This window comes from Sus scrofa, chromosome 7 (genome assembly GCF_000003025.6).
Source record: "Sus scrofa isolate TJ Tabasco breed Duroc chromosome 7, Sscrofa11.1, whole genome shotgun sequence".
NCBI lineage: Eukaryota > Metazoa > Chordata > Mammalia > Artiodactyla > Suidae > Sus > Sus scrofa.
The window spans coordinates 70,916,853-70,941,533 of record NC_010449.5 but is presented as its reverse complement, the minus strand read 5'-3'; the positions used below and the strand labels follow the sequence as shown (position 1 = coordinate 70,941,533).

At 33.4% G+C, this 24,681-nt stretch overlaps 1 long non-coding RNA gene across 1 annotated transcript in view; it reads right to left on the bottom strand.

Annotated features, from left to right (window-relative positions):
• LOC102165644 overlaps positions 1–24,681 on the bottom strand; it is a 351,251-nt gene that overhangs the window by 71,591 nt on the left and 254,979 nt on the right. The window lies entirely within an intron of this gene.

Sequence of the window (24,681 nt, the reverse complement as noted above, 5' to 3'; positions counted from 1 at the left end):
GCAACTTGGATCTGACCCTTGGCTTGGAAACTCCAGAAACTGTGGAGTGCCCAAAAAAAGAGAAATAAATTAAAAAAAGAAAGAGAGAAAGGGAGAGAGAAATTCAATGAACAACAGGAAAAGTCAGAAAGTCAGTTCAACAGGCTCAGGAATAGCATCAATGAACAACAGATATACTTTAAGAGAGAGATTGAAAATTTAAAAAGAAATTAACAGAAATGTTGGAACCAAACAACTCAATAAATGAGGACACATTAGAAGCACTTAGAATAGAACAGACCATACAGAATAGAAAGATAGAAATCTAGAGATGATACAAGTACAAATGACACAGAAGAGGAAATAAGGTTCAGATCTTAAAAAAAAAATTCTGCAAGAACTAGTATGATCTATTAGGAAGGGAAACATTAAGAGAATGGGTATCCTGGAAGGACAAGAGAGGGAAAAGGGAGCAAAGATTATATTTAAAGAAATAATAGCTGAGAACTTTCCAAAGCTGGGAAGGGACTGGATATACAAATCTATGAAGCTAAGAGAATATCTAAAATTACCTTGATGCAAAAAGACCTTCTCCAAGAAACATTATATTAAAATTGTCACAATTCAATGGCAAAGACAGAATTTTAAAGGCAGCCAGGGAAGAAAGGATGGTGACATACAAAGAAGCTCCCAGTAGGCTATCAGCAGATTTCTTAGCAGGAACTCTACAGATCAGGAGTGAGTGGAGTGATATTTTCAAAATATTAAAAAATAAAAACTGTCAGCCAAGAATATTATATCCAGCAAAGTTATCATTCAGATACCCAGGAGAAATTAGCTTTCTTAGAAAAACAAAAGCTTAGCAGCAACACAGTAATAGTAGGGAACTCTAATGCCCTACTTACATCAATGGATAAATCATGCAGATGAATCTCCAGAAGGAAAAATCAGTCTTAAATGAAACATTAGACCATGAGAACTTAATATATTTATTCAGAACATTCCATCCAAATGCAGTAGAATACACATTATTCTCAAGTGCACATGGGAACTTCCCAAGAATAGGCCATAGGTTGGGATGCAAAACAAATTTCAATAAATTTAAGAAGATTGAAATATATAAAGTTTGTTTTGTATCATAATGTATGAAACTAGAAATCAAGTAAAAGAAAACATGCATACAACTAATTATTATATTAAGTGATGTCAGAAAGAGAAAGACAAATACCATATGATATCACTTACATGTGGAATCTAAAATATGAGACAAAGGAGTTTATCTATGAAACAGAAACAGACTCATAGATACAGAGAACAGACTTATGTTGCCAAGGGGGGTTAGGGGAGGGATGGATTGGGAGTCTGGGATTAACAGATGCAAACCATTATATATAGAATGAATAACAACAAGGTCCTGCTGTATAGCACAGGGAACTGTATTTAATATTCTGTGATAAACCATAATGCAAAATATGAAAAAGAATGCATATATATAATATATGCACGCACACATATATATAAAATTGAATCACTTTGATGTAAGCAGAAATTAACACAACATTGTAAATCAACTATACTTCAATAAAAAATATTTTTTAAAAACAAACAAACAATAAAAAAGAAATCAACTAAAAGAAGAAATATGGAAAAATCACAAATATGTGGAGACTAAAGAGCATGCTACTGGATAACTATTAAGTCAACAAAGTAGCCAAAGGAAAAGTCAAGAAATACATGGAAACTAATGAAAAGGAAAATAAAATTGTGACATATCAAAAGTTATGGATACAGCAAACTGGTGTAAAGAGGGAAGTTTATAACAATACAGGCCTACTTCAAGAAACAAAAAAAGATCTCAAATAAACAAACTAATCATATAACTAAAGAAACTGAAAAAAAAGGGGGGGGACAAAGCCCAAAATCAGCAGAAAAAGGAAATAATAAAAGAATAAAGCAGTAATAAATGAAATTGAAATAAAGACCAAAAAAACAAAAAATCAATAAAACTGAGAGCTTGTTCAATGAAAAGATAAACAAAACTGACAAATATTTCACTGTATTCACTAAGAAGAAAGAGAAAAGTCTCTGATAAATATCAGAAAGGAAAGAGGAAAAATAAGATACCACAGAAATGCAAAGAACAAGCTAGAAAAAATGGATAAATTCCTAAAATGTACAATCTCCCAAGAATGAATCATGAAGAAACAGAACATCTAAACAGACAAATCACTAGTAAGGACGGTGTAACAGTAACCAAAAACTTTCCAAAAAACAAGAGTTTAGGACTAGCTGACTTCAATGGTGAATTCTACAAAACACTCAAAGAAGACTTAATATGTATCCTTTTCAAACTCTTTCAAACAATGAAAAGGAAGGAGTGTAAACTGTAACTCAATTTACAAGACCAACATTACCCTGATACTAAAACTAGTCAATGGCAACATACACACGAAAAAATTATAGGCCAGTATCTATGATGAACAGAGATGCAAAAATCCTCAGCAAAATATTAGCAAACCAAATACAATAATTAAAGTTATCATACACAATGATCAAGTGGTATTTATTTCAGGGATGCAAAGATGGTTTGACATCCACAAAGCAATCAATGTGATATATCACATCAACAAAATGAAAGATAAAGATCATATGATCATCTCAATAGATGCAGAAAAAGCACTTAACAAGATTCACCACCCACTAATGACAAAAATGTTCAGTAAAATGGATATAAAAGGAATGTAGGCCATATTATAAATACAGTAGGAGTTCCCATCATTGCTCAGTGGTTAAGGAATCCAACTAGTATCCATGAAGATGAAGGTTCAATCCCTTACCTGACTCAGTAGGTTAAGGATCCAGCATTGTCCTGAGCTGCAGTGTAGGTTGTGGACATGGCTCAGATCCTGTGTTGCTGTGGCTGTGGTGTAGGCCAGCAGCTACAGGTGTGATTTGAACCCTAGCCTAGGAATTTCCATATGCTCGGGTGCAGCCCTGCAAAGACAATAAATAAATAAATAATAAATATAATAAAAGGCATATATGACAAATTCACAGGTCATAGCATACTCAACACTGAAAAACTGAAAGCAAAACCTTTAAGATCAGGAATAAGATTAGGATGCTCACTCTCACCACTCTTATTCAACATAGCAGTAGAAGTCCCAGTCAGAGCATTTAGGTAAGAAGAAATAAAAGACATTCAAATTAGAAAGGAAGAGGTAAATTTGTTACTATTCACAGATGGCAAGATTTTATATAGAAACTCCCCTAAAGACTCCACCAAAAATCTGTTGGAACTAATGAATAAATACAGTAAAGTTGCAGGATACATAATCAATATACAGGAGTTCCCATCTTGGCACAGTGGAAATGAATCCAACTAGGAACCATGAGGTTGTGGGTTTGATTCCTGGCCTCACTCAGTGGGTTAAGGATCCAGCATTGCTGTGAGCTGTGGTGTGGGTCACAGACGCAGCTCAGATCTGGCATTGCTATGGCTCGGACATAGGCTGGCAGCAATAGCTCCAATTAGACCCCTAGCCTGGGAACCTCCATATGCCACAGGTGAGGCCCTAAAAAGACAAAAGACAAATATATATATGTATATACAAAAATTATATATATATAATTATATATATATATTTTGTATATATATACTATATATATATTATGTATATGTATATATATACAAAAATCCATTCATGTTTCTATACATTAACAATAAACTAGGGGAAAGAGAATTTAAGAAAACAATCCTATTTACAATCATTAAAAAAGAATAAAATAACAAGGAATAAATTTAATCAAGGACGTAAAAGACATGTACACTGAAAACTATTTGGCATTGTTAAATAAAAGAAACTGAAGAAGACACCAAGAATGGACAGCTATTCCTTGCTCATGGATTGGAATAATTAACATTGCTAAAAAGTCTGTATTACGTAAAGCAATTTATAGATTAATTGCAATCCCTATAGAAATCCCAGTGACATTTTTTACAGAACTAGAACTTATTTGGAGCCACAAAAGACCCTGACTAGACAGAGCAATCTTGAGAAGAAAGAAAAAGCTGGAAGTATCACACTTCCTGATTTCAAATAAGGTTAAAACTACAGTAATTGTAACAGCATGGTTTTGGCAGAAAAACAAAGTTATGGATCAATGGAACAATTGAGAATCCAGAAATAAGATGGCATATATATGGACAATTAAGTTACAACAAAAGAGCAAGAAAAGTACAATGGGTAAAAGGTAATCTCGTCAAAAAATAGTGCTGGGAAAACTGAACACCACATGAAAAACAATGAAACCTGACCACTATCTTGCACCCATAAATGAAAATCAAATCAAAATGAATTAAAGATGCAAATGTAAGACCTAAGACCATAAAACTCTTAGAAGAAAATATAGACAGTATACCATTTGATATTGGTGTTAGTCAATATCTTTCTGGATATGTCTCCTCAGGAAACAAAAGCAAAAATAAACAAATGTATATATTAAAAGTTTCTGCACAGAAAAAGGAAACCATCAAGATAATGAAAAGACAACATAATAAATAGGAGCAAATACTTTCAAATCATATAATTCTATGAGTTAATAAAATTCAAAAATAAGCAAACAATCTGATTAAAAAAGGGGCAGAAGATCTGAATAAACATATTTCCAATGTAGATATACAGACTACCAAGAGGCACATGAAAAAACGGTCAACATTACTTATTTTAGGGAAATGCATATCAAAACCACAATATCTCATATTTGCTAAAATGGCTATTATCAACAAGGCAAGAAATAAGTGTTGGAGAGAATATCAAGGAAAGATAACTCTCATATACTACTGGTGAGGATGTAAATAGTGCCACTATCATAAATAGCATGGAGATTTCTCAAAAAATTAAGAACAGACTACCATATGATCCAGCTATACCACTTTTGGGAAGAATACACAATCGACAATTAGAAAAGAATCATGTGGAGTTCCCACTGCAACTCAGTGGTTAACGAATCTGACTAGGAACCCTGAGGTTGCGGGTTTGATCCCTGGCCTTGCTCAGTGGGTTGAGGATCTGGCATTGCTATGAGCTATGGTGTGGGTCGCAGACATGGCTCGGGTCTGGCATTGCTGTGGCTATGGTGTAGGCTAGCAGCTATAGCTCCAATTGGACCTCTGGCCTGGGAACCTCTAAGTGCCGTGGGTGTGGCCCTAGAAAAAGAGAAAAAGACAAAAAAGAAGAAAAGAATTATGTACCCCTATGTTTACTGCAGCATTATTTACAAGAGCCAAGATTTGAAAACATTCTAAGTGTCCAGTCCAATGATGGATGAATGGATAAAGAAGATGCATTCTTCTTTATATGTATACATATATACATAGAGAAAGAGAGAGAGAGACAGAGAGAGAGAGAATACTATTCAGCCATAGGAAAATTGAAGTCTTGCCAATTACAAAAACATGGATGGACCATGAGGATATCATGCTAAGTGAAGTAAGTCAAATGGTAAAAAACAAATACTATATAATCTTTGTACAGATGTGGAATATTAAAAAATAAAATAGTAGTTCTCATTGTGGTCCAGCAGGTTAAGAATCTGACATTGTCTCTGTGAGGATGTGGGTTCAATCCCTGGCCTTGCTCAGTGGGTTTAGGATCCAGCGTTGCTGCAAGCTGTGGCATAGGTTGCAGCTATGGCTCAGATCTGGTGTTGCCATTGCCGTGGCATAGGACTGAAGCTGTAGCTCCAATCCAGTCCTTAACCTGGGAACTTCCATATGCTGCAGGTGCAGTCATAAAAAGAAAAGATAAAAATAAAAGAAAATAAAACAAAAATAAATGAACAAAAAAAAAAAAGTAAACACATAGACGCAGAGAACAGAGTAGTGGTTACCAGAAAGGAAAGGGGATGGAGAGAGTGTGAAATGGATAAAGGTGGTCAACTCTGTGGTGATGGATGAAAACTAAACCTTTGGTAGACAATACATCATGGTATATACAGACATGGAAATATAAGATGCTATATATAAAACATATAATGCTATATATGCCAATTAATAAAATGCCCAGGTAACCCCCAGGACTTACAACATAACCCAAGTTGGCACCATTTGGAACAGAACTGCAATACAGTGCTTCTCAAATTTTGTTGTGGTTGGACACCAATTGGGGATCTTATTAAAATCTAGATTATGATTTAGGAGGAATGGAGCAAAGCATGAGATTCTGTGTTGACAAGTTCTCAGATGTCATCAGTACTGTTGGAATTGGAGCTGATTTTGAGTAGAAACATTTTACACTTTCAAACGCAAGTCTAGGTAGACACTGTTACAACTGGATGCACATAAAACAGCAATGAGGGACTAGTGAATTGATGTGAGCGGGAAATGAAGAATGGATTGGGGTGCAAAATAGGTATCAGGGAAATCAGTAAAGAGGATATCTCAATAGTCCATGAGAGAGCTGACAAAAGTCTGAACTAACCATGAAGTTGAAGAGGAAGAAACATTTTAAAACATATATTTATAATATAGAATAAACAAAAAGCAGAAAATATTATTTATTATATATAAAGGAAAGGCAAAAAAAATTCTGACCTGGAATAAAGGCGCTGATAAGCTGGCATTCACCAAGATAAGGTACAAAAAAGGAGAAGTGGGTTTAGAGAGGGAGATAATATGAGCTCAGTTCCAATTGTGTTGAAAATTTGGAGCTTGAAAAGTATATATAGCTATACAGATATCTACGTGTTTGGAAGAGAACTGCATGGCTGGGTTTGGAATAGGTCGAGATCAAAATTTTGAAAGTGTCAGTCTATAGATGATGGCTGGAACCGCTGGTTTATGATATACCAAGGATTATAAAATGAGAAGAAGAGAGACAAGAAGAAAGTCATAATCAATATTAACACATATGAGACCCACTAAGAAAAATAACCTAATGGAAAGGAACAGGAAATAATTATCACGGAAGTAGGAAGTATGGAAATTGAAGGGTGGCAATTATTTCAAAGAGAGCAAAGAGGTGAAGATATGGACTGACTATAACCTATTGTACTGGGTTAATAAGAAATCACCACTGATCTTGGCAGAGGAAAATAAAAAGAAAATGAAGTAAAATGATAAAGAAATTAAGTTCTTTCAAAGGGGAAAATAATTGTGCATAAAAAATATGGTGAGGATTATATATACAAGGGATCATAATATCTACAGAGAAAAGTAATGGTGGGGATGAACTCAAGGAATATATTTAACTTAGTTCAAATTCCCAGGAGGGAGAAATTTTGCTAAGACTTACACACTGTCAGAATATTTGGATTTACACTTGAAAGTGTATAGAGTAAGAAAAAACCAAAACAAAACAAAACAAAACACTAGAACTGCTAAAGAATATTTTTGAAAAGTCCACAGAGCTAAGAATAAAGAAAGTTTGAAACAAGCAACAAAAACCAGAGGATGCAGTGACATGCTTAAAAAGATAAATGTGAAATAGTAACAGTCTCAGGAGAAGGGAGAGATGTGTTTGGGTTTTAGATGTGTGTCAGGGGTGGCAGGGGGAGAGGGAGAAATGGTGAAAGAGAAAGAGATATAACTCTGGAAAGGAGACATTAGGGTTAAGTACCTGCTAACTGGTTTGATTTAGACGTAAATAATAGTTTTAACTGATAGAAGAGACAGCTGAGGACTTGCTAAAAACGTGGTTTAAGAGGTCCACAGTATACCATTTATAGTTAGAAGGCATTCAAAATACTGATAGAGTGATGACATACCATCATCAGGGACACATTAATGCTGAAGGTCCAATGAACAAGAAGATAGCAACAGGAGACACATAGAACCAAACCAACCTTAAAGAACCAGAAGTAAAACTGAAAATGAAAAATCTGGACTTTTAACACTGGATCAGTAAAATAGTTAAATGGGAGTAGATAAGCAGGAAGAGGAAGAGAAGACAGAACATGGAGCTTCTACAAAAAGTAGCATTTCTATTCAGAGATTGGAGGAATGAAAACTGAAATTAGATGAAAATAACCCAGGTTAAAGTGTGGGCCTGCTTCAGAAAATGTAATTACAAGCCATGCTTATAAAGAACATCTTTTATTAAGGAATGGAGAAACATCTAAGGAAACTAATGAAAGAGAATAAAAGCAGACAGCTATAAATGCCTATGATTTTTTACAAAAGTATAAAAAGATATGGCAGTAAAAAATATAGAAATAGAAATAAAGGAGTTAAAGAAAAGACCATATAAACTCACAGATAAAAAAATAATAATTCTGGTAGATTATAAAGCGAAACAAGAACATATAAAATAGGTTAAATACAAAGAAGGCTGGGGAAATTGCCTATGTGATTAAAGGAAGAACTGGAGAAATAGGAAGAAATGGATCAAATTAAGTCTATTGTTTCCATGAACTGCTGTGATATGATTAAATGCACAGGTAAATTTGTTTTGCTTGTACAGTGTCAGGCTTAAGAAGAACTGTAAATGAGTTTCTCCAAAGTGGCATTTTTATTTTTCAAAATATACTGTTGAGAATCAAAGGAGATAATGCAAGTGAAAGTGTTTTGATGAAGTTAAGTGCTTTACATGGAAGGTGTTATTATTATTTTTATCTTATGATTCTAGTGCTGGTTTTCAGCCCTTATATCCTTGTTCATATCTAAGCAATCTGAATTCAATCTATGGCTAAGATGTCATTATCTTGTATCTAAGGCACTACTAAATTCTAAATGTATTTCATCTAAATGTGTTTCTTATGTCAACTCATTTGCAATGCTATCACGAAAATCCATCAATTAATTTTTCTAGCCTAACTTAACTTTGATTAAAAGAAAACCAGTTTCCATGTACTCCTTCTTAAGAGTTTCAACAAAGGGAAAAAAGTGACTATTCACTAAAGGCACTGTTTTAGTTTCAACAGGGGAAAAAAGTGACTATTCACCAAAGGCACTGTTTTAGTTTGTTTAAAAACACAATAAAATAGATCAATAGCCTGCATTTTAGAATTATGTTGTAAATATTCCTACTAAAACATAACTCTATCCCCCAGTTCATATGAAAAGTGAAGAACTATTTAAGTGACAGAGTGAAACACAGATTAATAGGCAATAGAGTTATAGAAATATAAGAAAATCAGAGAATGGTAAACAAATATGTGCTACATTTCCACTTTCCTTAAAATGTAATATAAGAAATTGTCGGGCCACCAAATGAGAAAAAAAAATATTATCTTTGAACCATATGAAATTACCAGTATCTGACTATGTCTTGGCCTACAAAACAGCAAATTCTTATGGTTAAACATATATTCAATACCTCTGACTACTTAGCATTTAAATTTTTTTCATCATATTACACTTCAAGATAAATCTAGAACCTTAATTTTTTTCTTCAACGAGGTAGTTTTTATTGCTGTAAAACTACTTCAGTTAACAATCATGTCATTTAGGGAGTTCCCATCATGGCTCAGTGGTTAATGAATCTGCCTAGGAACCATGAGGTTGTGAGTTCGACCCCTGGTCTCGCTCAGTGGGTTAAGGATCTGGCGTTGCCATTAGCTGTGGTGTGGGTCGCAGACTCTGCTCGGATCCTGCATTGCTGTGGCTGCGGCATAGGCCAGTGGCTACAGATCAGATTAGATCCCTAGCCTGGGACCTCCATATCCTGCAGGTGTGGCTCTAGAAAAGACAAAACAAAAAACAACCATGTCATTTATACAGGCCAGGCTACAGGTGAGATGCTGTGGGGAAAGAACAACAAAGCAGAAGACTTCCCCCACCCCACCCCACCCCTAGCATTCAAGATTTTTCTTTTTAATTCCTTTTAATTTGTTGATTTTTATTTGGATTGTTAGCTTTCTATTTTATTATTGTATTGAATGAAAGATTTGAAAATTCTATAGTGCTTTATAGTTGCCAAAAGCTTAACACTCATGATTTCATATAATCCCATGATAATTTTTCCCCTACCGCTATACTGCCTCTCCTTACTTCCCTCTCTCCACTATATGTTCTCTATATCTGTGAGTCTGCTTCTTCTTTGTTTTATTCATTTGCTTGTTGTATTTTTAGGATTCCATGTATAAGTAATATCATACAGTATTTGTCTTTCTATCTTATTGATTTCATTTAGCACAATGCCCTCCAAGTCCATCTGCATTGCTGAAAATGGCAAAATTTCATTCATTCTTACATCTTGGTAGTAGTTCATTGTATGTACATCCCTCATCTTTTTCATCCATTTTTCCATTTTATCTGTTGATAGACACTTAGAGTGCTTTCATACTTTGGCAGCTGTAAACATTGAGGTTCATGTATCTTCCTGAGTTAATGTTTTAGGCTCTTTTGGATATATACCCAAGTGGAATTCCTGAATCATAAGGTAGTCCTACTTTTAATTTTTTTGAAAAACCTCCATACTGCTTTTCTACAGTGACTACAGAAATTTATATTCCCACCAAAAGTTTATGAGGGGTCCCTTTTTTCCACATCACTGAAATTGAACATGGCCCAGTGGGGCTCCTGGGGGCAAAAGCCTTTCTGTGTCCCTCATTTCTTGTTTTAGGATATGGGTGTCATTCAGCCACCATGACCTTCCCTGAGTTCCTAGGGACAGGTTCAGAGAGTTGCTGATCAGGGAAGGGAGGGGATGCAAAGACAAGGGAGGAGTAGTCAAGGACAGCTTAGAGTCCTACCTTGTCTTTCTCCCTGACTTAACTGTGCCCTAAACACAACCACCCATAAGCTAAAGATTGGGCACAATGAGAACAATTGCCTGTGGGTTAAGGATTATTAGAACATGATGTTTTTCAGGAACTTTCCTAGTTTGTTCTAATCTCTAATCAAATATGCCCTTTTCACAAGCACAGTTATTCTAGGCAATAACCCAGAAGACCACCATTATGAGTATACCGAGATATTCTGACTCCAGCTTTGATGACTAAGATTCTCCCAAAGAAAGAAGAATGCATGTTTGTCCCAATCCTGATTTCTATCTGAAAAACCTGCTTTTCTCCTTTTTACTATAAAACTCCTTGCAATTATTACTAAGGATTTAAGGCAGTAACCTGCTGTGGCCCCCCTTTGCTTGGTAAAGCAATAAATCTACTTTTTTCTCCTTTACCCAAAACTCTGACTCTACCTTTCAGTTCAGCACTGGAAGACAAAGGCTGAATTTTGGCAACATCCTTATCAGTATTTGTTATTTGTGTTTTTTGATGATAGCCATTCTGATAGGTGTGAAATAATATCTCATTGTGGTTTTGATTTGCAATTCTCCAATAATCAGTAATGTTGAGCATCTTTTAACATTCCTCTTGGCCCTCTGTATTTCCCCTTTGGAAAAATGTCTATTCAGTTTTTTATGCCCACTTTTAATGGTTTTTTTTTTTTTTTTGACATTGAGTTGTAGAAATGTTTGTATATGTTAAATATTAATCCCTTATCAGGCATATATTTTGCAAATATTTTTTTCCATTTAGTAAGTTATCTTTTCATTTTGTCAATGGTTTCCTTCGCTGTGCAAAATATTTTAAGTTTAATTAGGTACCATTTGTTTATCTTTGCTTTTATGGGAAACCTAATTTTTCTTGTTTTTTTTTTTGCTATACCCAAGGCATGTGAAAGTTCTCAAAGCAGGGATCAAATCTACCCTAAAGCAGTAACCACAGCAGTGACAATACTGGATCCTTAATCAACTTAATATTATGTAGTATTTATTTTTCAATAAATAAGTTGAAAATATATTTAATATTTTTATTTATATTAAACAATTTTCTTAGTGCTGCATCTCCTTATGAAAAGTTAGACATACTTAAACTTTATGTGAGAGACTCGGCTTAATAAGAGAATTGAGCTTAACAGGTATAGAACTGGAATATAAGCCTTTGCTCTTCTTATCAACAGAGACCAATTGTTAAATTTTGCATATAACTTTAAAAGCTGCATATGTATGAAAATAAAACTGTCATTAAAATTAAGGCACTTCACAAAAGCGTCTACTATTATAAAAATAAAAAGTCAGAATTACTGAGATCATTTTCAGAGGAATTAAAAAATAGTAACTTAGTGATCACATATTAATTCTTAAGCAAATGCTGTATATAGGGCAAAGGTCAATTAATTATTTTATGGGATAAATGATAGATAAATGTAGTAGCAATTTTATGACACTTCAAAATTTGTGAAATAATACATTTAATGGCTTTTTGAAATTCCTTCAGAGTCATCTAAAATTCATTTGAAAATATTTTTTTATTAAAGTCATTGTATTTCCCCATGACCTAGTGGGATTTATTCCATATATGCAAGGCTGGTGCAACATTTGAAAATCAATCAAAGTAACTCTCCATATCAACAAGTTAATGAAGGAGTTCCCATCATGGTGCAGTGGAAACAAACTTGACTAGGAACCATGAGGTTGTGGGTTTGATCCCTGGCCTTGTTCAGTGGGTTAAGGATCTGGTGTTGCTGTGAGATGTGGTGTAGGTTGCAGATGTGACTCAGATCTTGAGTTGCTGTGGCAGCTACAGCTACAGCTCTGATTCAACCCCTAGTCTGGGAACGTTCATATGCCACGGGTGTGCCCCCCCCAAAAAAAGTAAAAGCCAATGAAGAAAAATCTTATGTTCTTTCAGTTGACTAAAAAATAATTGACAAAAGTCTACATCCATTTTCAGCAAGCTAGAAACAGAGGAAAATTACCTCAATTTTATAAAGAGTATTTGTATGAACGTGCAGCTAAAATCATCCTAACAATGAAAGACTGTACAGTTTTTCCTAAAATAGAGAGCAAGCCAAGAATGTCTGCTTTCACTATTCTGAAGATTGGAAATTCTAGTGGGTTCAATAAGGCAAGAAAAAGAAATTAAAGGGACACAGATAAAAAAGGTTCTGTTAGAAAAACTTCTCGAGGAATCTACCAAAAGCCAAAAATAAAATAAATTCCTGAAACATAATAAGTGATTTCAGCAATGTCATAGGATCATCAACAAATGAAAATCAATTACATTACTATACACTAAGAATGAATATGTAGAAACTGAAATTAAAAACAAAACACTATTTATAATTACTCCAAAGAAAATTAAATACTTATGTATGTACTTAATGAAAAATATATATAGACTCTTTAATTTGAAAATTGAAGAATTCTCATGAAAGAAATCAAAGAAGATATAAATAAACAGAATTATTTCATGTTCATGTACTGGAATATTCAACAGATGAAAAATGTCATTTATCTCCAAATTGATCTATAGATTTAACACAATTTCTTCCAAAATTCCAACAGAGATTTTTGTTGGTTTAGACAAGTTTAGCTTTTTCAACAAGTGGTAAAAAATTTGAAAAATTTTTCTATCCAACAAGTGGATAGACAAAGTAGAAATCCACAGGCAGAAATGTGAACTTAGATCTAGACTTCATACTTTATATAAAAATTAACTCAAATATAAGTGTAAAATGTAAAACTAAAACTTTTAGAAAAAATATAGGAGAAAATATTTGGGATCTAAGACTAATCAAAGATTGTTCAGGTTTGACACAAAAAGTATTATCATTAAAATAGATACATTGATTCTTATCAAAATTATAAGTTCTTACTCTGTAAAATGTCATATGAAAAAATAAAGACAAGCTACAGAAAGGGAGAAAATATTTACAAACTGCATATCTAACAAAGGACAGATATTTAAAATGTGTTTTAACACTTTAAAAATTGAACAGTAAAACACAATTTGATATGAAAATGAATAAAAAACATGAGGCAGTTCACTGAAAAACATATATGGGTGGAAAATAAACATAAGAAAATATATTCAATATTAGGAAAGTGCAAATAAAAACCAAGTGAGATACCATTCCATACCTATTGTAAAAATAGTAAATCATAAAAGTATTAAAAAGAAATAAAAACAGAAAGGTTTCAGAGAAACTGTTAATTCCTTCATTGATGGTGGGGATGCAAAATGGTATAACCATCTGAAAAACAGTTACACAGTTCCTTATAAAAGTAAATAATCACCTACAATCCACCGGAAAATTTGCTGATGGGCATTTATCCAAGAGAAATAAAACTTATTTACATCTAAAAATCTGTAAATTAGTATGGAATTTTTATTGATAACAATTTTTATTCGTATTATTCATGAATAGCCAAAACCTAGATCGCCAAATTGGAAATGGCAGATATTCTTCAACATGGAACTTTGAAAACATTACATGAATGGTTAAACAGACTGTGTCACACACACCATGGAATACTACTCAGCAATAAAAAGAAACAATTATGGATACATGCAACAACTTTGAAGAATCTCCAGGGAATCCTGTTGAGTGAAAAGAGCTAATCTTAAAAGGTTACATGCTGTATGATTCCCTTATATAAAATTTTGAAATGACAAAATTTTAGAAATGGAGAACAAAGTAGTGGTTTTTAGGAGTTAAGCAACAGGTGGATGGTAGGGAGAAGGGTATGATTATAAAAGGGTAAAAGGAAGTTTCCCTGATGGTTCAGTGGTAACGAACCCAACTAGTATCCATGAGAATGTGGGTTTGATCCCTGGCCTTGCTCAGTGGGTTAAGTATCCGGTGTTGCAGTAAACTGTTGTGTAAGTTGCAGATGTGCCTCAGATCCATCATTGCTGTGGCTGTGGTATACACCAGGCAGCTGCAGCTCTGAATTGACCCCTTGCCTAGGAAATTCCACACGCCATGGGCATGGCCCTAAAAAGACAAAAAAAAATTAAAGTAATAAAAATAAAAGGTAAGAGCTACAGAAGGGATCCTGCGGGAATGAAATTATTCAGTATCTTAAGTGTGATGGTAGACAAACAAATCTACACACGTGACAAAATTATATAGAACTAAATCTACACACATGTTTAGAAATGAGTACAAGTAAAACTGAGCAAATTTGAATAAGATCAGTAGATCATATTAATGTCAAAATTCTGATAGGATATTTTACCACAAGTTTTGCAAAATTTTATCATTATGGAACACTTGGTGAATAGTACAATGGGTTATCTCTATTATTCTTTATAACTATATGTTAATCTATAATTAATAAAAATTTCAATTTTAAATAACCTTTAGGAGAAAGAAAATTTACGTTTGAGAGACAAAAGTTCAATGTATTTTCAATGATATTGTAGTTTTTTTCCCTGTTTTATCTATAAAACAATTTCTTTTTATGTATTAATTTGCAAAATAGTTCAGCATTGGGTAATTTTAATTTGGAGAAAATCATTTATGCATAGGTTCCTAGGCATCTACTGTGTTAGGTAAGATGTTAGCATGGCATGATCGACAAGAGATTACAATATCACTAATTTCAATTAGCTATCATTTAACCTATGCATTTCATCTATGAGGCCTTAACTTATTTGGTATTTTGCAAGCATTTAAAAACATTCACCTGGAGGAATTCCTGTTGTGGCTCAGCAGGTTGAGAACCCAACTAGTATATATGAGGATATGAGTTCAATGCCTGGCCTTGCTCAGTAGGTTTAAGGATCCAGCATTGTGTTGAGGATGTGGCTCAGATTTGACTTGGCTGTGGCTATGGCATAGGCCTGCAGCTGTAGTTCGCTCCAATTTGACCCTTAGCCTGGGAAATTTCACATGCCAGGGGTGCGGCCCTAAAAAAACAAAAGAAACAAAAATTCACCTGGAGAAAATCTGTCCTAAAATACCAAGTAGTAAAGTCAAACTACTAACTGGTACCTCAAGCACAGTATTTATGACAAGAGAAAGTGCTGAGCATTGTAGTAAGTGTATAATGAGCCCAGGCACTTGTTGAAGGCTATGCAATCAATCTCACTTGTAAATGAATGGGTTATCTTGATGACAGTTTTGTTTGTGTGTTTGGTACTCAACTGAATTAGTTAAGTAAAACGTGGAAGTAAACACTCTCTTTTTTCTTAAACTAGCTTCTCTCACTGATAAGCTAATTTTCATAAGGGAATTTAACTCATTTAATCTATGGGCATCAAACTTATAACTCATAAGAAGAAAAAAGAATTGAAGGCTCTGCTTGTTTAATTTCAGTTGATATTGAATTATGTATAAGCAGAACATCTACATTGTAGACTAGCAGGCATAAGTCTGACTACACATCTCCAAAATCCTCTCTTATATTCTCTCTTTTTGTAAATTCTAAGATCTTCACAACTAATATTAGTGGAAGAGAATACTGGGTAATCTACAGCTTTTAATTATCTGAGCTACTGCCTCACTCCTATCATTATCCTGGTGATAAGTAGACACATGAGGAAATCTATATTCATGATGAATGATATCTATATCTCTGGGGATGCAGGTGAGCCAATTAACTTGTTGAAGGGAATGTCTTAGCTACAGTTAAAGCAGTTTTAGCCAACCTATGTACAAATCCATAATAACTATAGAAAAGATTTGTTTGGATGCCAAACACTTTAAGAAAGAGAGAATGAGTATTATTAGCTTCAAATTAGTTGGAGGAACTTAACAGACAATATGAAATAGAAAATATTTTTAATTAGCTAACACCGAGGCACTAAAATAATAATATATTAAATAAAGCCATACTGTGAGTGGTTTAACATTTCATTGGAAGTTTTTATTTTTCCTCACTTTGGCTAATTGGATCATTTCCACATGAATGAAATACATGCTAAATTATTTACAGATAATTACATGGCTGTGCAGTTGCTAAAATATTAAGACACTGTTGTCCCACAGGAAACATTGCAACAGACACAGGAACATCAAGAAATGACTAACCAAGGAGGTAATGAAGGGGCTTTGTAAGAAAAGCCCATAGAGTTAGAGGAAGTATTATTAAAATTAATTTATTTTTAAAAATATCATAGGTACTTAATAATTATTTTTTCATCTCTCCAATTTTCTCTTAAAAGTAATGACTCAAGCTCAGCCCCTTAAATTTGCTTAATCTGAAAACTTGTAACAGAAATTAGACAACAAATGCATTTTAATTAGGTTTATAAGCAATATTCCACCCCCACTGCACATGCTGTCAATTACGACCATGGAAAGAAGGGTGCCATTTTCTATAGTGTAACTAAAGTGAGCCAGCTTTTCACTTAATAATGTCATTATTAATATCTAAAAAAAGTGCTTTAGATCACATTAGTAGACATTGAAACTGAGTGTTTGCGTCTTGACTAATTATGAGTGGTAATTTTAGGTACTGCACTCATCAGGCACTGTGGGCACTAATGAAGTACATTTTTGCATCACTGGGCTTTAGTTAACAGTTCACTTGATACCATTTTTGAGGTAAAGAAGTTGTGTATTAGGTCACAGATATAACCTGAGAAACAGCAGCCTCTCAAACTTTAAGTTAGACTGGTGCAAAACAAACATAAAATTACATTTCTGCGATCTATTCCTCCTACCCTCCATTGCCAATTCCTAAAAGTAATTCTGTTTCTGTCTCCTTAATTTGCTGCATTCCTCCATCATTCAAGGGAGGTTCTTGGTCAGTCAATCTAGCTAAGGGGCTTGTGTGATTTAGGATCAATAGAAAGGATAGAAATACATAAGCCTGTAATTTGGGATGTAGGATTTTTCAAAGACATGGGCAGAATTACAGTCCTATACAAAAAAATAAATAAATAAAAAATCAACCTAAAAACTATAAACAATAAAAACAATAATAGTGGAGAAAAAAAGAGCTTTAAATATATTTTTAAGAAGATATGGGAGTTATTGTTTTATCTTTATTTTGTTTTGTATGTCATTGATTGTTAATTTGAGAGTAAAGCTTAGAAAGAGAGACTTCAATGAATCTGAAGAGGTGTACGTAAGGAGAACTCATTTTAAGAAATGATACCGTTAGTTATGAGTAGGCTTACTTTTGACAAATTTTCAGAAATGTCAATAATCACTGGAATAATTTTTATGTACTTTGGGGACAAATATTTTGTTCCTGGGCCACCACCTTATTACTACCACTTCTACTATGCCTATAAATAGAAACGTGAATGCTTTCTCAGTATGAGAAGGTTATTTTCCTTCTTGATTTTCTTTGAAATTGCCAACACATACATCTTCTTTCGTTCTTACTCACAGACCCATCACTAGGGGATCACAAGTCTTGGCTTCTATACCATTCTTCAACAAAGGAATAATGGTCCATGGAGAAAAGGTTGATTGTAAGAGTAGACAGGAAATATTCCAAATTTCCCTGGAGCATACTGTAGTTACAAAAAGTTAAAAAGTGCTCAAAAAACAATAATAAAATATGCAATGATGGTGGAATATCAAAGAGAAACAGGATCCAACTGAAAAATTTCTAGTGACCAAAATTGGAACAATTTGAGCAACAAAATAAAGTGGTATTTGATAATTATCCAAAATATAAAATAAATGTAGAATCATGCTAATAAAATTAAGTGACTGGAGATATGAATAAATATAGAAAAGAGAGGAACTCTCCAAAGCAGAAAAATTATTATTAGCTTGTGTAGATATCCACCCTTAATGAGGTGGAGCATAACTCCCCACTCTTTAAGTGAGATCTGTAGATAATGATGTACTTTCAGAGATTATACCATGGAAAGGGAGAAAAATAACTTTACAGTGAAGAAACTTGACAAACTCTCTTTCATCAAGATGATAGGTCATCATCGACAGTCACAAATCATGTTGAGAAAATATACCCTTGATATGGTTTAAAGAGAATGGTGCTTGGTGATCTTATTCCATGGAACCCCTACCACAGCCTAATTGTGAGAAAACCACTAGAGCAGCATTTACAAACCACATCACTAAGCACACTTCAACATTTTCAAGGTCATCAAAAATAGGGACTATCTGAGAGACCATCATAGCTCAGAGAAGCCTAAAGAGATGAGAACTACATATAATGCAGTATCCAGAAAGGAATCTAACAGCAACAAAAAGTCACTGGGTAAAAACTAAGAAAATCTGACTACTGTATAGACTTTAGTTAATAATATATCCATGTTTCTTCACTAATTATAACAAATGTAGCAAATAAGCTAATAGTGGGGAATCTGAGTATAAAGAATTTGAAAATTCTTTTGCTATTTTTGCAAATTTTCTTAAAATTTGAAATAGTCCTAAAATTAAATGCTTATTTTAAAAAATCATATAACAAACTTCATAAAATATTTCTCTCTCATCATTAGAAAAGGAACTGATTCAAATAATATGCCCCCATGCCTTTCTGTATTTTCCTTTTATATATATCTATAATACAGAGGCAAATCTTGAGGTAGAATATTTGTCTTGGCCACTAGGAATAAACAACTAGGAAAACACAGGTCAACACTTAAGGATGGAGAAGTAGAAAGATGAGAAGAACCTGAATTCTTAATGGCATCACCAAATTGCCTTTTTAAACTTCTGAAGTACCTACTTGCTGACTTTTTATTTCCTGAAACAAATAAATGCCCATATGTTTAGGTAACTAATATACCAAAGAACCAACAACAGAAGCCAAAAATTATGCTTCTGCTTGTAAATATCCTATCTTAAGGGTGCCACTACCACTTTTCCTTTCTTCTTCTTTTTGCCCTACTCTAGAATATCCAAATGTAGCAGTTAACTCATACAGAGGAAGTAGAATTAAGAAGGAGCAAGCTGATCCTGCCTCCCAAACTTCCAGAAGCCTTCTAAGATTGCATCAAGACTAGACTGGAAGAGAGAAGACTTATTTAAGTTTTCAGAATTTGATATTATAATGTACAGGATGGAGTTGTATCATGCTGGACTAGATTTTTTATTATCTAAAAGTTATCTATATATTATCACAAAGTCATCTTTATATTATCACAAAGTCATGAGAAATCTTTAGGATTCCAAAAGTTTTGTGAAGTAGGAAAGAAAGAATGAGTCTCAGGAGAGGGACTGAAGGAGTAATAGGAACCCAGTTAAAGTTGTTCATTTGTTCCCTACCGAGTATGGCACATTGAATAAACAAGTAACACAGGATTTTAGATAATTCAGGAAAATCCCTGCCATCCAGTAGCTTGTGTTTTCCAACCATAAAACTCTTAAGGAAAGCAGAAATGAGAACCTACATATCTACTTGGAACAAAAGGGAAAAGAAACATTATCTCAACAATGGCAACAATGACAAAAAGCTCTAATGTATTGGTACATAGTCATGATTTAAAAATACTCTCTATAAAAAAAAACTGACTAAGCTCTTACTTGCACAGTTCAACTCAGAGTATGCTTCCTTGTCTGGGGTGGTGGTTTTTTAAAGCCTTTTCATCTTTCTCTTCCATAACTATTGAAATTATAATTTAATTTTTCTGGTATAATTTATACCAGATAGATAAAGATAGATACAGCTAAAGACTATCTTTCTCTAAGTAAGGGAGGGATAAATATTAAATAAGACTGTATGGGTGATACTTCCAATAGTTGCAACAACAAGTCAGAAGAGAAACACTGAAAGGAACCACTTGGAGAAGTCAGCCATGATTTATTAAGTCTGAAGCTATGTTGAATTTGTCATACTATGGAATATTTTAATGAAATTTAAAGTATGACATGTAAAATATAAGGTACTAAGATATAAATTAACTACTAAAAAGAAACTTCAAGTTAGTTTAAAAGGATAGGGGTAGGTGAAAAATGAATGTTACCAGAATTTCCAATGGCCAAATCTGCTATAATTTTATTAAGAAAATAAATAATAGTAGGACTAATTTGTAACTCATAGTATAAAATAAGTATATATTAGCACATACTGAGATAAGTAGATAGATAGATAGATAGATAGACAATAGATAGATAGAAACAGATTTTTCTCAAAGAAGTGTTCCAAAAAATATGCAGATATTTCCCCCTGTAGGAATCAGATATTGAGCTCCTCCACCCTGAGTGAGGGTTAAACTTAATGACTTGCTTTCAAAGTATGAAAAGTGGAAGGGTTGTGTAAAGGGAAAACTAATAACTTTATATTACTGGGAAAAACCTGGAAAACACAACCTCATCCAAGTGATCAAGTTTAAATAATCACATGTCTATCATGTACGATTTTTTCCTTCTTTTTTTTTTTTTTTTTTTTTTTTTTTTTTTTTTTTTTTTTTTGCTTTTTCAGTCTGCACCTGCAGCACATGAGTCAAATCAAAGCTACAGACTCTAGCTATGCCACTACCCTAGCAATATGGGATCTGAGCCATGTTGGCCAGCTATACTACATCACATGGCAACTCTGGATCCTGAACCACAGGGCGAGGCCAAGGATCAAACCTGCATCCTCATGGATACAGGGATTCATTACCACTGAGCCACAATGGGAACTGCTATCATGTACCTTTTATGTGATGTGATTTAAAAGTCACTTCCCCTCTATGATACCCATAACTGCAGTCTAATGATGAGAAAATATGATTCAAAGCCAAACTGGGAAACATTCTACAAAATGCCTTACCAGTACTCCTCAAACTTTCAAGATCATAACAAACAAAGCTGGAAAACCATCATAGATCTTAGAAGACTAAGAGGAAAAGACTATTAAATCCAATGTGGCATCCTGCACTACATCCTAAGACAGAAAAATGGTGTTAATTTTGAAAAATTGGCAAATTCTGAATTGTCTACAGTTTAGTTAACAGTAATATTTCAGGGTTTATTTCTTAATTTCAACAAACGTACCAGAGTAATGTAAGACAATAATATTAAGAGAAACTGAATCTAGGTAAGGGGTTACCCTTGAAATTTTTCTAAAGACCTAAAATCTTTCCAAAATTAAATTATATAAATATACGTAAATGCTTGTGTGTATATATACATATACATGTGTGTATATATATATATATATATATATATATATATATATGCTACAAATATTTGACTAATGGACAATTGTACCCTGAAATCACTTGTTGGAGTATTTTATATATAGTTTCAATGGGTTGGGGTGATTAGAAACATAATGGGAATACATTTTACCTGTACATTATACATTAGCATTGTCTAGTAAGACTTTGTGATGTTGAAAAGGTTTTATTCTATGTTGTCCAATATAGTCAACAACAATGGACCTGACTATTGACTGCTGTATTTTGACAAATGAGACTGAAAAATTGATGTTAATTATTATTATTTACTAGTCAAATGTGATGATGGCTACTAAATTGGAGCTCTGGATAATCCATCAGACAGTATATTCCCTCAAAGCAGGGAATCACCATCATATTTAACTTTATGTTTTTAATAGACCTGCCTAATACATTATATTAAGCAAACAAATACTTTATCTAAAAAATAGAAATAGCATTGCTATTACTCATATAAACAGGAAGATAAAAAAAATTATAGTTGTTAGTCAATGGTCATTTGAAATTTATGTGGTATTAATACAGAGAAATGTATTTGATCTATAAATGTGTTATAATTTTCTTTGTTAAATCCTCAGTAGTTGATATTTCTTTTTTTTTTTTCTGTGCTTCTAGATGGAGGATGTTGTTTTGAATTGGCTTATCTTATGTTCTCCATTTTCTTGAGACACAGCCTGATGTAATCTGATGAAATGTGACATGCTTGTCACTTTTTGTTAAGAGTGACTATACATGGGGAAATATCCATGTATCTAGGATGTTTTTCCATACTGGTTCCTGGCAGTTTTAGTCTAACAGTATAGCCCTGCACGAAAAAAAAAAAAAATTAGCATTCAAAAGCAACTGATGTCTAAACAAAAACAGTTAAATTTTACATTGTCGGGATCCTGTCTTGCTTCTCCACAGTTTGGTTTGAAAAGTTTAATAATAATTATTTCTAAAACAATCAGAATATATACTTGGTATGAGAAGAGGAATCGGTAGGAGGAACAGATAAACCAAACAAAAGTATTCCTTTTTTTGCAGAAAGCATATTGAGTGAAATAGGAGAGAAATTGTGCAGACAGTACATGATATATGATTGGAATTGTTCCTTATTAGAATGCTTTTCTGACTTGTCCGTGAGGCATTATACTTTAAGCCATGTTCTTAGTGATGCAGAAAATTTCTACTTATAATGCCATATGAATTCCACCTTCCACTATTATGAAAATGAGTGGTAACAGAAAGATACTCCATTTTCTTTCTGTCACTCTCAAAAATATTAAGTTAATAATATGAAAACTATTTATCTAAATGCCTATCTTTTTTAACGTCAATGCAAGGCAAGAAATAGCCCAATGCAATTTGATTTAATTTATATACAGTTGAAAAAAAGATAGCATGTGGCTAAAAGAATGTATTTTAGCTAGTAAGAGTAAAATTAAAAATCATTTCAAGAAGACCAAATATTCTAGATTTACCTTTAACTGTCACAGATAAAAAGGATTAATTAATGAAGTCTGCACTCAATAGATAAAAGGCTCCACTGGTATTCTGTTAACTTTCTTGAAAGAACAAGATAGTCCAGGTCAAATTTTCTCCTTAGCTTGAAATGGATTCCAGCTCTTTCTTTTTAATATCAGGAGAAAAGAAAAAAGCAGAATAAGAAAAGCTAAAATTTAATAATAAATATTACATCACTAGCATCCTTTAAAACTTTGCCTAAATATGCAATGCATATTTAAATGTATATTTATTTTAAATTATGAATCTCATGTACCTTCCCAAGAAATAATCTAGAATCTTTAAAAAATCTGACACTGAAATCTGTCAATATCATGATTTGACATTATACAACATTAACATTACATAGTTAGTGCCACATTAATCAAATTAGATCAAATGATCTATCATAAATAAATGATCTATCATATCATTTATTCATTTTATTTAGGAGTGGAAACAATAGAAATTTGCCATATATTGTGAATATCTTCTCAACACTGTGTGAAACAATCTTAATGGTACTTATTGTGATGTAAGTAGAACTCACATAAGGAATAAAAATAATTAATGGAAATAACACAACTTTGGTATGATTCACTAGGAAATAAGCTTTTCATATCATCTATAAGCTTATTTCCTAGTGAATCATACCATTTGAGAGAAAATGAGGTTTCACCTAAAATATTCAATGCTGTAACATTTCAAGTGGTTATTTCCAAATGAGTTAAAAATTAAGCTGTTACTAAAGTCATGAAAAAGTTACTTTTTAAAGGGAATTTTTTCCCTCATGACATGTAAGAGTTTTATGCATGTTAAAATGAAGACTCTGGGAATACCTGCTGTGGCACAGCAGGTTTAGAATCTAAGTGCAGTGGCTCAGGTCACTGAGGATGTGTGGGTTCGATCTCTGGCCCAGCACAGTAGGTTAAAATGACCTGGCATTGCTGCAGCTGTGGTGTAGGTTACTGCTGTGACTCTAATTCAATCCCTGGCCTGAGAAATTCCATATCCCATGGCTGCAGCCATAACATTTTCAAAAATATCAAAATAAAATGAGGGCCCTGACAACACCTCTACAACAGTTTCTCAGGATTGAAAATTTTTTTGTTGTTGATTTTTGGATGCAAGGTGAACAGTGGGAATAAAGACAATGCTGAGAAAATGAGAGGAAGAGGTAAAAAGGGAAGAAATATAATACATGAGATTATAAAACTTCAAAAGAGGGTAAAAGCAGGACTTCATGTACTCCTAGGAGACCAGAAGGAACCCAAATTTAATGACTGACCCATTCATTAGGAGTTCCTGTCATGGCACAGTGGTTAATGAATCCGGCTAGTAACCATGAGGTTGTGGGTTCCATCCCTGGCCTTGCTCAGTGGGTTAAGGATC